The sequence below is a fragment of the Melozone crissalis genome, unplaced genomic scaffold (assembly GCF_028551555.1).
Source record: "Melozone crissalis strain CALT ecotype California unplaced genomic scaffold, PUWL_Pcris_2 ptg000042l_1, whole genome shotgun sequence".
NCBI classification, from domain to species: Eukaryota; Metazoa; Chordata; class Aves; order Passeriformes; family Passerellidae; genus Melozone; species Melozone crissalis.
This window is the reverse complement of record NW_026535820.1, coordinates 19,723,402-19,738,110: the sequence shown is the minus strand read 5'-3', so window position 1 is coordinate 19,738,110 and position 14,709 is coordinate 19,723,402. Positions and strand designations below refer to the sequence as shown.

The 14,709-nt window shown below is 37.7% G+C and overlaps 1 protein-coding gene across 8 annotated transcripts in view; it reads left to right on the top strand.

Annotated features, from left to right (window-relative positions):
• Positions 1–14,709, top strand: part of DLGAP1 (DLG associated protein 1) — a 400,895-nt gene that overhangs the window by 166,435 nt on the left and 219,751 nt on the right. Inside the window, exon 1 of one of the 8 annotated variants that reach the window (XM_054285399.1) lies at positions 9,533–9,621. The exons of the other annotated variants lie outside the window; for them this stretch is intronic. The gene's annotated coding sequence lies outside the window, so the exon portion shown is untranslated. Of the gene's footprint in view, positions 1–9,532; positions 9,622–14,709 lie in introns of those variants that run through there. 8 annotated transcript variants of the gene reach the window in all.

The window sequence follows — 14,709 nt, the reverse complement described above, 5'->3', positions numbered from 1 at the left end:
TTGGAAGGGACTCTAAAGATCATCAAGATCCAAATCCCACCTTGCTATGGTCAGAGTTGTCACCCACTTGATCAAGTTGCCTAGGACCCCATCCACTCTGACCCTGAACACTTGGATGGGGTGTCCATAACTTTGGGCAACCTCTTCTAGTGCCTCATTACCCTCACAATAAAGATTTTCTTCCTAATATCTAATCTCTAAAATCAATCTCCTTTCTTTTAGTTTAAAACCATAACCCTTGTTTTGTCACCATCTCCCCCTTTTTTATGCCTGCTTTAAGTACTGGAATGTCACAATAATATGTCTATGAAGCCTTCTCCAGGCTGAACAACCACAAGTCTCTCAGCCTGTCGTCATAGGAGAGGTGCTGCAGCCCTCTGATCATCTTTGTGACCCATCTCTAGACCCCCTATAACAAGCACACATCTTTGTGGTGCTGAGGACTCCAGGGCTGAACACAATCCTTCAGTTGGGCCTCATAAGATTGGAGTGGAGAGATGAAATCATCTCCCTCGAGTACTGGCCATGCTGCTTTTGAAGCAGCCCATGATGCAGTTGGTTTTCTGGGCTGTGAGTGCACACTGTTGTCTCATGTCCAGCTTTTCATCCACAAGAACCCCCAAGCCCTTTCCTGCAGGGTTGCTCTTGATGAGCTTTTCTGCCAGTCTGTGCTCATGTCTGGGATTGCCCTGACCCATAAGCAGGACAGTTCTCTTGGACTTTTTGAACTTCATGAGGTTCTTGTGGGCCCACTTCTCACGCTTGTCCAAGTGCCCCTGGATGGCATCCCATCCCTCCATTGTGCCAACCACACCACTCAGCTTGGTCCCAGCTGAAAACTTGCTGAGGGTACATTAATCCCACTGTTTGTGTCACTGATGGAGTATTGAGGAACACCTGTGCCAGGACAGAGCCCTGAGGGACACCACTCATCACCAGTCTCCATCTGGACATAGAGCCATTGGCCACATCTCCCTGGCTGCAACCAGGGAGATGGTTCCAGCCAGTTCCCTGTCCACTGAATAGTCCACCCTTCAAATACATGTCTCTCCAGTTTGGAAATAAGGCACCATGTCAAAGGCCTAACAGAAGGCTGGGCAGATGGCATCAATCACTCTTCCCTTCTCAACCATTGCAGTCACTCCATCACATAGAAGGCCACCAGGCTGTTCAGGCACAATTTGCCCTTTTGTGAAGCCATGCTGTGTTGTAATGGGACACAAAATGAATGACACATACAAGTTGAGATGTTTAAGGTAAAAAGAGGGTAGTTTATTTCTGAGCTCCAATATTTATAGACTTTCAAAAGTGACTAAGGAGGATGAAATTGCTACTTCTTTAGCTACACTGGTCAAACTAACAGTTTATTAAATCTCTCTTCTTCCAGAAAGGAATGCAAAACAATCATTATTTACATGAAAAGTGCATGAGAAATTCTATTACAAAAATGCAAACAGCAGAAGGTTTAGAAGGACTTAGAAGAGCAGGGCAACAACGCTGGCTGACTTCAATTACCTCCTTGTGCTTTAGCATTGCTTCCATGAGGATCTGTTCCATGATCTTCCCATGCACAGAGGTGAGGTTCACTGGCCTGTGTTTCCCTAGGTGTTCTTATCTCTGCTTTTTAAAAACAGGATCAATGTTTCCCTCTTTCCACTGACTGGGGACTTTTTGCCTAACCACCATGACGTTTCAAACATGAGAGTGCCTTGACAACATCAGCCAGTTCCTTCATGACCCTGGGATGCATCTCATCAGGCCCCTTGGACTTGCAGATCTTCAGTTTTATCAAGTACGCCTTCTCTTAAAATCCAGTGGGAAGGACTTGCTCCCCCAAGCCCTACCTAGAGGTTCAGGGACATAAGAGACATGGGAAACCTGATGCTGGTGAAGAATAAGGTAAAGAGTCCTCAGATTTCTCTATATCTATTGTCACCAGTTCTTCCTGCTCATTTATATAAGGAGACACATTCTCCTTGGCTTTTCTTTGTTGAACTATGTATTATAGATTCACATCTTGTTATTCTTCACATCCCTTGCCAAGTCCATTCCATCTCTGCCTTATCCTTCCTGATCCCATTTCTGGACTTCTGGACCATATCCCTGTACTCTTCCCAGGTCACCTGCCCCTGCTTCCTCTGGCTGAGCATTGCCTTCTTACTCAGCATGAGCATCAGATCCTTGCTCAGACATTTTGTTTTCCAGCCTGTCTTGCTCGAATTTTTGCACATCAGGATGGGGACCTCTTGTGCTCTAAGAACATGTGGATAGAGCAACTTGTTTGGAGTCAGTATGTGTGTAAGGATGAAATAAGTAAGGTTAGTTTAAATATACTAATACAACTTAGTATTTTTACAATAAATATATTAATACAATTAATACTATTTGTATTAATACAATACAAATTATATATTAATACAATTTAATACAATTAATATATTAATACAATTATTGAATTTCATTCAATATAGTGCTTGGAAACTTGGAGACTCATCTTTGCAAACTGAAAACAGATTGGGATAGCCCATTTCCTAAAGAAAATCAAAGATTCTAGGATCTGGAAAAATGAGAAAACCACACCAGATCCTCACATAAAATGAGAATGGCAAGATCACAGCTGTCATAATGTGGTCTGAAAATTGATTGACATAAGCCCTTGTCAGGAGCACTTATTAAAATAAATAGTCGGTCTCCAAGGTTTAGTGCTTTCATTGTCACTGAATGAAGAAAATTTGTTCTTACATAGCAATCCCTCTTTCTTAGGCCTTGTAAAAGCCCTGTGCTGGCATTCTGCTAAGGCATGATCATCATTCCATGCCAGCACATTTTTTTTCCTATACTTGGATAGCTTAAGATCAAAGAGTAAGTAAAGGCCATGATTAATTTAGTGTGTATTTGATATTTCTTGGAATGAAAATAAGTGTAAGTCAGAAACAAGGAAAGAGTCTCTAAATGTGTAAGAATTATGTGTATCTTAGTAATCTTAACATTTTCACATTGTTTCTTAAAAAGGACCCTTGTGACAGTAGGTTATGTTAATCCCACAGTGCAAATATTCACTTTGTTTCTAACTGACAACTAGAAGAGTAAGGCTGAAAATGAAATAAATAATTTTCAGAATTTACTGTAATTAAACATATTTTTCTCATGTGAGAGTCACATAAAATTAGAGTATTTGTAGGTGTCATCTCCACTAACTTCCAGGTTTGTTCTGGAAACCTATGAATTTCAAGCAGTCTGCCCCAGGAAAAAAACGTTCATAGAAATACATAAAAATAACTCTGGTTTAAATATTAAATGTGCAATAAAATGACTGAAGTCTAACTCACAATGAGGTACTGGCACATTTTCTATATAAAAAAACACTGGTACAATGGCAGCATTATGAATCTATAGATTATTTTTGTTAAATAATTGTATTTGTAGTCAGGACCTTAAATTTGAACATTGGGAATCCCAGCTGCTGGGATTCTTATGCATCCTGCATAAGAAAAAACATTGAGGTGCTGGAGTGTTTCTAAAGAATAGCGAAGCGGCGAAGGGTCTGGGGCACAAGTCTTATGAACAGTGACTGTGGAAAGTGGGGTTGTTTAATCTGGAGGAAGGAAGGGTCAGGGTAGACCTTACTGCTCTCTACAGCTACCTGGAAGTTGGCCTAAGTACCTTGTTACTCCAAGGTAACAAGGGATGGGACAAGAGGAAGTGGCTTCAAGGCCAATTTAGATTAGATTTTAGGAATAAATTCTTCACCAGAAGGGTTGTCAAGGACTGTAACAGGGTTCTGGGGGCATGATTGAGTCTCCATCCTGGACAGTGTGTAGAAGTTGTGTAAATATGGCACTTGGGGAAGTGGTTAATAGTTGGATTTGACAGTCTTTTCCAACCTAAATGATTCTAAGAGTCTATGATTTTGGAAACTGTTCCAAGTAACTTCTCCTATATAAAAGTGGGACCCTACATTAACAGTGTAGGGGGAGCAAAGTCTCAGGGCAGAACCTTTCTTCAATCTTTATTAACATTCCTTAACTATATAATGCAAAGAGCTGTTCCATCTTTCAAATCATTTGAAACTATTAAAAGTCTCATCCTGACTAAATTTCTGCAGGTCATCTTATTCACTGCTGCCGCAGCTGAAGTCAGGCATTTTCTGTGCCTTTCTTGCGTGCTTCAATAAAGGTTAATTTTTACTGATTTAAGTGTTTTCTTGTATTATCTTGCAATAGGTTTTCTACTGCAATTTACTAGAGGAGCTGCTGCTAGGTGAAGTATCTGTAAAATGTTTGGAGTGTTATATTTCATTCATGAATCTTACTCTTCTTTGCATGCCTCCTCAAAATTTACCTCTATTGTAAAATACACTTATAACTTCTATCACATAAAACTTAGAGGGTTGCTAGGTTGCTCTTAAATCTGTAGTTTTTAAGGGAATTCATAAACTCTTTATTCCTCTGTGTCTTACCATTATTGAGTCCAGAATTGACTGAATTCACTTGTTAGTAATGCCAATATTTTTCCAGGTTGTGTTTTGTCTTTCGTTGAGCATCTTTTTCAGCTGCTGCAGAATGATATGGGGAAGGATTGGGGTAGTGCTTTAAGAATCCTACATACTTCATATTGAATAGCTCTACAAAGTAATTTCTTCACTTTCCATGCCTTTTAGTGCTATTACACTGTCACCAGTTTAAGCATTCATCATTTTCAGGTGCACTCTCACCCTTGTTCAAATAGCAGCAATCATTTGACTACTCATTGAAGTTTCAGGAGTGGAGCTTTGAGTAGGGAGTTGAGGCAGTGCAAGTCCAGCGCAGATGTGGAAAGGCAGGGAGTCACATCAGTTTAGTTCCCCTTGACTTCTTATTGGCAGCTGCTGCTACAGATGTGGGAAAACAACTCCTACATGCAAGCAGTCTCTGACTCCCCTCTTCTGGTGTATGGCTTTGGATGCAGACTTTTGGAAAACCTCTAGACTGAGCCAATTCAGTTGTTGTTCTCCCTTATATAATGATTATTTGAGACTCTTTTAGTTGTTGTAGATCAAGGTTGAAGTCTGCAAACCTATGAGGAAATATTTTGGCCAAATCCCTCATTCACAGCCTGTGTTTTGTAAGGCCAGCTGACTTAGGGAAGAGCAGTGAAAGCTGTTCAGTACCTATCTACTAGACCCTGAGTTAGATGTTCCTTGTGATCTTATAATTTATGAAAAAGACCATCTGGTCTTTATAGGTTCAATCTTGTCTCCCTTCACACTGCCTTTTCTCCAATATAATGGAACTTAAATTTTTCATTGTAGAATGGAAAAAGTCTGGCTATGAGACAATACAGTAGTCACTGCTCTCCTTGTCCATGCAGTTGTACTGTTGACCTGGCACTAATGAAATAAATTTAAACTGCAATGCGAAACACTTTGAGAAATATTCATGAAAGCCTTTAAAATACTATGAGTGATTTTGTGCTTGCTTTTGAGGTGCTTAACCAGTACAGGTGTCAGAAAAAGTAGAGAAGAAAAACCAAGGAAGTAAAACAAAAGTATTGGGTAAAGTAGTCTGGTTTCAAAACATGGAACTGAAAACCACTCTAATTTATTATTCTTTTTGTTTGAATTCAAAGACAAAAATATTTTATATGAATTACAAATTCTGTGAGAGTTTAAAAATACTCTGATGTCTAATTTTTTAATGTTACTGCCTCTGCTCTTTACATATGCATTTCTTTTCTACTTCTAAATAATAATAAAAAAGTTCCTGTGTAGTAAAAGAAATAGTACTGAATATTAAGTGAACTGAGACTCACATCTGGTACTCATAAGCTACAGTATGAGAAGCCATGCTGGGGCTCAGGGGATGTATCCCACCCTCCCATTACCCTTGCTGTCTGAAAATCAGGGCTATTTGAGCAGATCTACCCAGACCTTGTTTGTGGTGGCTGACCTCTGTCTGCCTCCATCCACACGTCTTAGTTCCTTTGTACTGGTATGTCCAACCCAGATGAAAATGAATATTGCACAGGCTGAAGCTCAGCCTTTTGGAGAAGGAGCACTTAGTAGAAGTGTCCTGTTGTCTGCTCTGCTCTTGTTGGTCTGAATGAGCTCTGGGAGAGTCAGCTTGCCTTTGCTCAGCAATATCAAAGTGAAACCCTTGGAGTGTGACTCAAGGAAATGCCCCAGAAGAGCCATGGTAAGTGCTCTTATAGAGCACAGATGTCGTGTCCTGACAAAAATGAGTATTGTGCTCCCCCACCTGCACCAAGGAGTGCACTGGGCAAAGGGAAAGCCTCCTCAGACCCAAAGTGTCCTCAGGACCAAAGATTTCTGGAAGGCATGTATGATGTATGCTCCCCTGGGATAAAATATCTCTGATTGCATCTATGAACAGCACTGTTACTTGTTCTTGGAGTGTAAAAAATAGACTGCTCTTAAATTTTAATCATAGAATCGTAGAATGTTTTGGGTTGGAAGAGATCTTGAAGATCATCTAGTTCCACCCCACCTGCCATGGGCAGAGCCATCTTCCACTGGACCAGGCTGCGCAAAGCTGCTGCTGAATTAGTGGCAGCATTTTTTATCTGAAGGCTCTTTGCAAGATTTTTCTGTCACATATGCAGTGTAATCATTTCTTGAGGCATTTTTTTTCTTTGGACAAGGGCACATGCCTACTAATCAGCAGTGCAGGTGTTGTGACAGAGGTCCTGTCTGTAGCTCTAAATTTTAATAAAGGATTCATCTCTTTATTTCCTCTGGTTCTCATTATGAAAATGAACTGGATTTCTTTCCATCAAGTCCTATAAACATGAAACTGTAGACAAATTTCATTTAGTTTAGAAAAATGTGTAGCACAAGAACATGATTTGATGATGTCCTGAATTTCGTCCTTTCCTTATTCCTAAATTCTGCCATATCTTCCTGTCCTCTGTTAGGATATTTAAGTTATAAGTTTTGGAGGTATCAGCCTAGTGCTTTCAATAGTCACTGTTTCTTGAACATATGCCCCTTATCACCAGTTAAATACTTATTTTTATTTTTCTTTACTTTTTATTTTAGGACTGCTATTTTCCCTTTTTATCTCTGTATGTTACCACATCTAAGAAATAAATAAAAAATGTTTTATCAGCTTAATGTTGATATGTTTAATGGTCTTTAAAAGAGTGGTCTGTACTGAGAGCTACAACAATGCACAGATTAATATCTGTGCTACATATTCTGTCCCATGGGAACAGTAGAGTAAAATGCTTTTCTTCTTACAGACAGAATAGGTTTTTTAGAGAGTCAGATTGGTCCTTAAATTTTGGTGAACTGCACCTTATTCCCTAAGTGGCTATTGATGTGAATGGGAGCAAATTTTGTATTACCTGTGTTAGTGTCATTTCCATACTGAAGCAATGCAACTCTGCAGTTATGCATTTATAGAAAGCTCACAGCTTTCTACAGAGAAATGTACCACAGAGAATGTACTACAGAATGTACTACAAAGGGGCAAACCACTTAAACCACTTTCTTGCATTCTTCTTTTTTTTTTTTTTTTTTTTTTTTTTTTTCCCCAGAAGCTGATACAGCTTTTATTCTCTTCAAGCATCACCATCCTCCCACAGGGTTTTTTATCATTTTGACATCCAGAGTTTAGTTTATCCCAGTTAGGGTCAGGTGCTTGGAGGTGAGAAACATTCATAATTTTTCACCTGTGTTACAGTTCAGAATCTGCAAGTCCTTTCCAGAAAGCTTGTAGCAGTATTTATTCTCATGAGTGTTGTATACATCTGTTATGGATGGTTGTGCATGAGTTTATTGTTTCTAAGGGTATTCTAATATGCCCAGATTGTATTTATATGCAGGATATGTTTTGCATATCAGACAAAAAATATCCATATTTTGATGTTTGAAATCTTTGCTAGGAATTCTTTTTTAAAAATAAGCATTTTATAGACTACTTAATCAATCTTTTGTAAAGAATAAGCAATTTGATCTTGTCTTCACTGTACTGCAGTTTTCTTTATACACACCCAGATTTCAACCAATAATCCTGGTAGGTTGTTGAGGTTTTTAATAAGAAGTAGGATGAGGAAACTTCTGGGTGTGCTATTTTAGCAGTGTCTTCATTATAAGATGAAAAATATTGATGAATGAGTGAACAAAGATTTGATTAGATAATTGTGATGAAACAAAACTGACAGAATTGTGTGTTCTGCTTTGCCTGTGGGGTGTTCTATCGGCACTTGAACAACAAATCTGAGAGGAGACAGAATTAAATCTTAGAAAAATAAATTGAGACAAATTGTGTCGTATTAGTTGGTTTTCAGTCCCTGATAATTTGCTGCCTGATGGCAGTCAATCAACCAGTTTTCTGTTTTCCAAGGCTTTTTAAACATAAGATCCTTGGATGCTCACTCCATAGACAAGTCCAAGGAAGTTTAGGAAATAAAACTAATTTAAAAACAGCTTCTTGACAGGAGGCTATTTACTATAGGGAGGACTGTACTCTCCTGATAAAGACTTGAAGCATGGAGAATCACTGAAAACCATGAGTCTAAAATGAGAAGGAAAACCAGAAAATTAAAAATATGCTGATTATTTATTTGTTTTAAATTATTTACTGTGCTGTGTGATTATTTACTTTTATTTAGGCCTTCCTTCTAATAGAACACTCTATCCAAATTGTACTGGAAATTTCTGCTACCTGATGACAAAATTATTCAGGGAAATACTTGGACCCTTGCCAAGCTTCTTCTGCTTGGAGGTGAAATGGATTATTAGAATCAACTATCACTTTAATGATCTTGTGTTTATTAGCAAACAGGATACAGAAAGCATATTTTTCTGACTGCAGAGAGAACAAACAGCAGACAATTTCCTTGCTGGAAATGCCATTGCTGCCTTTTCATCCTGTCTTATGTACCATGGGTTTATTTCTCTAGCCTCTGTATGAGGGCACTTGTGCAGTCACACTTCTCCTGTTTTCCTGTTGTCTGACCTGTCCTGTGGCTTTTGGTTGCTGGTGAATTTTGAAGGTATGGTTTCATGGTATGAAATGTTCCATAATAGAGAAGTTAAAGGAACTTCTGACTAGTTCATGCAGGTAAAGTTGTTTTATTGCAACAGAAACTTGACTTTACTATAGCAATCTGAGAGGAAAAGAGTGGGTATAGCTGTATTTAGTGACATTGAATTGTTTAGTCTGATAGAAATGGGGCTTGACATTGCTAAGAATATAATGACAGCGGCATCTTATCAGGTTAAAAGTCCATCTAGCTGTCTGTGCCACATCCTCTCTTCAGTCATGAGTAATAGCAGCTCCCGTGACAAAAGCATAGGTCTATGGCAAAACATGCAATGAGAGATATTGCTCCAAACACATGGGACATTGCAAATCGTAACACATCTACAATGGGGCATCCACAACTTCTGTGTGCAACCTGTTCCACAGTCTCACTGCCCTCATCATAAAAAAAGTCTTCCTTGTGTCCAATTTGGATCTACCATCTTTCAGTTTTAAACTGTTGCCCTTTGTCCTGTACTGGTGAACAACCTCAGTTCTCTCAGCAGTTCTTCACAGAGGAGGTCAAAACTCTGTCTGTTCCAAGAGTCTGTGCTTAGCTATAGATTGTCCTTAATATGTGTCAGCATTTTTCAAGGTATGTGAATTAGCCCTCAGATATCCTTACAGTTCCTTCTTAATTTTGTCTGGGCAGAAATGTTGTTTTATGGGAATATTTCTAGTGAAGTTGCAGTTTCCTTTAAGTGTAGGACATCCAGCTGTGTGAAAAGTGTCTCTGGATTTCTTTCTGCTATTGTCTTGTGTCTTTAGTTTTTGTTTTTTCTGTATTCCCTCACAGTACTATAACACCTGTGCTTTCTATTCCCTGCAATTTTTCTGTCAACTGAAATGTGACCATATCTTAATTTCCATGTGCACTACAAAATACATATCTATATCTTCTTTCAGAAAAAAAAAAATATTTCTTGCATTAGTTATTTTGACATAATAATCTGCTTCTTTTCAAACTAAGCTGCCTAGAATGAGACCAGCAGAGTACAATCCAAGGGGTGCTTACCTATTTCTTTAATTTTCTCATTTGATCAGTAAGCTCAATAAATTAGTATTTCTGATTCATCCTAAGTTCAAATTCTTCACTTTATTCTTAGAGATAAGGGTTTCAGTTTGTTACTTGTTTTGATGAAGGGCATGTGATTTAAAAATTGAAAAGAGAACAAAATTCCTAGCAGCAAATATCTACAAAAAGTAACCTAAGAGAAAACAGAAACAAAAAAAATTGAAACTGAGAAACACTCAAACGTTTGAAAGCATCCCTTGTGAAATGCTAAAATGGCTCAAAGAAGGTTCTTTAATTCAGAGATATGAGTTTGAATCTCTGCTTTGTGCTATTTCTGGTGAATATGAGGTAGGTATTTGACTGCAGCAAAACCCTTTATTAGTATTGAGCTATTGCAAATCATATTCAATTCCTACAGAAATTGTAACTTGGTATGAGCCTGCAGTCTGATTTAAAATAAGTTTTGACTCTCCTTTTAATGTGCTTTTTAAGAGTCCAGAAAGTAAGGGTCAAAATATATATTTGGGGGTTGTAGGTGAAGCACAGCTACTGGTTCCATCTGTGAGGCTACAGAAAAAAGCATTTCGGTGCATTAGTTGATGATGCAACTTGTGTTTCCTTACACAAACAAAAGACTTGTGTAGCCTTAGGTTAAAATCAAGTGTTCATGAAGGAACTAAACAAGTTCCATGTATCACTCTTTTCCCTCATGCTCCCTGCATTTTTAAGAAATTCAAGTTGGTTCACTAAATAATTACTCTCTTAATTTGCAGAAAAAGCTGATACTTGAAAAGGCTTTGAAAGTATTAAGAAGCTTATTTTTTCCCTTTGGAGGAGGCTCCAAGTCTTCCATTTACTCATTTAATCTGTCATGCCGTTGCACCCAAGGGCAAAGTGTCATTTCAGTGTGCTCAGTAATTTTGTACAGCACGCAGCAAACAAATACCAAGTGACTGAAGCCAAAGTAGATTTCATGCAGGAGGCTGTGTTTCCTTTTCTTGCTATACATTTTTAAAAGAGATTTTCTCAATTGTAAGATGGTAAGTAGGCTTCTGCCCTGAAATTTATAAATGTGTTTATAATAGCAGTTGATACAAATTGTAGGTCAGAAGATGTTCTCAGAATACAGTGGTTTTTCATCATATTACAGACAGTGGTTTCATAAATATCTGGATGCCATGAATGAAATTAGTTGTAAATCAAAACAATCTTCCATTTCACTTCTAGAAAACAGGATTTTAGATAATAATATCAGTAGTCACTTGTTGTTTTAGAGCCTTGTACTACCTGGCATAATGATACAGGATATAAAAAAGTAGCTTATAATTCACTCTTATTACGTAGTGGTTTTAAATGTAACTCAGTAAGATAGTCCAGTATCTTGGTTATTGTAGAGGATTAATCCAGAGCTCTGAATCTGAGCTGAATAAGCTGTATTAACTGATGTCATGTTTCTGATAAGGAAAATGCTGTGTTTTTTTGACTAGAAGCTAAAAAACATTTCCAAGGAAATAACAGAATTCCAGAACATCCAAACTAGTTCTTGGGAGATTCATGATTCTAAAATTATAGAGGTTATCCTTGAACTGGCATAACCACTGGTAATACTAAAATTTTAAGTGAAAGATGTAAGTTCATTTAAGAGAAGGAAATGACAATAATTGAAAAGTATAAATTATATATATTTTACTATGCAGAAGATATAAATAAATTTTCTGAGAAAGTCTAGCATCATTTAGAATACATAGTCCTTGTTAAGTAGTGCCAGATTTTCTTCTGGGTCAAAAACATGACAACCTTTTATTGATGCAGCGTCATATTCTGATGAGCAAAATGGATGTCTGCTATGTCCTATACATCTAAATTTGAAATCAGAAGAGAAATTGTATATTGCTATTACAACTCCTACCCAGTATACATAATTGAGCTTATCCTTCTAAATAACTGCTGTACTTAGGCAGAGTTAGAAAGTGAGCAAAACAAATCCTGGAGATGCTTTTTTGGCAGCTGTTAACATTTAGGGTGAGTTGATTTAAGATTAGCTTTGGCTTACTGTGAAGATCTAGAGTGCTTTTAAAATTTAGACAGAAATTTAATTTCTGTTGTTTGAATTCTGGACTACAAGCTTTTTAAGATTTTCTACTGTGTAAAAAATAAAATTGCATAGTTATGGCCAAATTTCATTACATTAGCTGATGATTTATCCAACCCTTTATGTAAATACCAAGAGCAAATACAATTCAAGGAAACTGAAATTTGTCAAGATTTAGTCATCTTGGTGCCTAGCAGCTTGCCTCCAGTTACTTTTGCTGGGGGAGACATCTGATGTATGTGATCTTTAATTAGTAGTATTCCTAAGCCATTTTTGCAGCTCTCAGAACTATTGTACTGCTGCAGGTTTCTTTGTACCTAGTGTAATTGCAGGTTTTAGAATACACCATGATGCCCCTGTAAAAAGGTTTCCCCACCTGCTTTTCCAGGTGTCACCTTTTCACATTTCTGTGAGCTACTAGCTTAATTTTCTGCAGCAGCCTTTTCACATTTGTCTTCTCAAATAAACTTTTCCGCTTTTAAGGTTGATTGATTTTCGCTCTGTATTTTTGAATGTCCTGGTTAGAGATGTCAGCCTAGCAGCAGCTTTCACTTCCCTTTGATTTTGTGTTTACAGTACTTGCCACCTTAATTCTGCCTAGAAGAAATTAATTCAAGTAGGGGTTTATAAATACTGAAATGGCCTGTGCTGTCCATTCCCATTGTAGGAAGTTCTGCCAATAAGGCAGTAATTCTGTGGCAGATCAAGCATGAGCTATTGAGAGATTACTGTTCATTTGCTTCAGTGACAAAAGAAAAAATAAAGGTGTTTTCAAGATACTTTTTGAGGTGGACAATCCAGGAAGCATAGACATTCAAAGGAGTAGTTTTAAAGTAGAAGGTCGCTGAGAACGTTGTGGCATAGTGTACAGAATGGAGAACAGGATAAAAGATGTTATAGGAATGGATTAGAAAACCATCTTGTGTATATAGACCAAACCAGGAGGAGCAGTGGGAGGGGGGAAGGATCAGAATCAGTCATCCAATTTGGATTACAAGGTATATCTAGGTTGGACATGATTGACCTCTGATTCCATTGTATTCTGAGCTACAGTTTTTACACAGAAATGAATCCTTTGGGGAATTAAAGCCTGCATGGATCCTATATTTCAAGATTCTTCATTCAGTATGTTTACAGATCTTTCAGCAAGTGATAGCTTAGGTTCTTCTTGCAATTGTTTCTTTATATAAGAATATATTTATAAGAAAAATTAAGCAACTAGGTTTTTCACACAGATTATTAAACACTGCTTAATTTTATGAGACTATAATAACCTACTCAAGAAGTGCTATGCGATTTCTTCACCAGCAAACATTTGATCACCAAAAAAAAGGCAGATGCACTCTTACTGCTCACCAGAAATTAAAATGAAAGCATAAAAATGGCATAATGAAAACATTTGCATAAAAATGGCACAATGAAACACTAGCAGAATTTCTGTTACTATGTTACAAAAGTCTAAACATTATTTTAATGCTTTGCAGATATACATTCATGGCATATATCTGGACAAGCAGCATTTAACATCAAAGTTTAGTCAAAAACAATGAAATTCTATTAGTCTAGCAATGTGTAGTGATAAATAACTGTACTTGTTAGATGACTTGGCTGTGTTGCAATCAACATAAAGAGCTAAATGCATAAAAGATGCTTCTGAATTCTCCATTTTACAGTGGGTAGTGCCTAACAAAAGAAGAAAGAAGAGACATAAATGGATGCTGATGTAAGCAGAGGATGCAATGGGTCATCTTGAAATATGGTTGACGGGCTAAAAACAGTCATTGGGGGATGGAAATGGATGCAAAATAGTACAGGTTGCAGGATGCTATTTTGCAGAAGTGAAGCAGAAGCATCAGTGTCAAAAGGCACACCCACACATAAAATGTCTCCAGCTTCTCCACTTAAAATGTCTAAACTGAAAATTTATGGAATTACATAATTTTGATTAAGTGAAACTACTGTAATAACTGTTCACTGGATCACTAATGGGAGGACTTGACACAGAGTTATAAGTTGTTTTATAGTTAAAAATGCATTTTGTGGCTGTCTGTACATTAATCTATAGGGTTCGTATCACTTTCCTGTGAAATTTTGCAGATTTGCATGTTCCCTTCTTTTCAGTCAGAGTTTGATGTGTGAAAATTTACTGGGAAAGAGGAAGCATAACCAGTTGATAAGCTTGGCTCTTCTGTCAGCTCTTCACAGCACTGTAAGCAAGCTTGGTAGCCTATCACATGGTGCAGGAATGCTTTCACTTCCAAAGTGAAAACCAGTGTCAGCTTAAAAGGCTTGTGACAACGAGGACAGAGCAGAGAGCCTGCTCTCAGAGGCTTGGGAGCAGGCTCTTCTTTCCACACCAGCACGAGGATTTAATAGAGCAATTTCATGACTGGCAGAGAAAACCTGATGGCACACTCGCTCCTCTCTGTTAGAGCAGCTTGGGCAGGATATGCGTAGGAGTTTATTTTAAGTAACTAAATAAAAGCTTCAGAAAAATTACAAATATTAACCAACAGCCTAACCAACTGCTGGTCCCAATTTTTTGAGAATACTTTTGTGTATTTTCAGTTTAAATG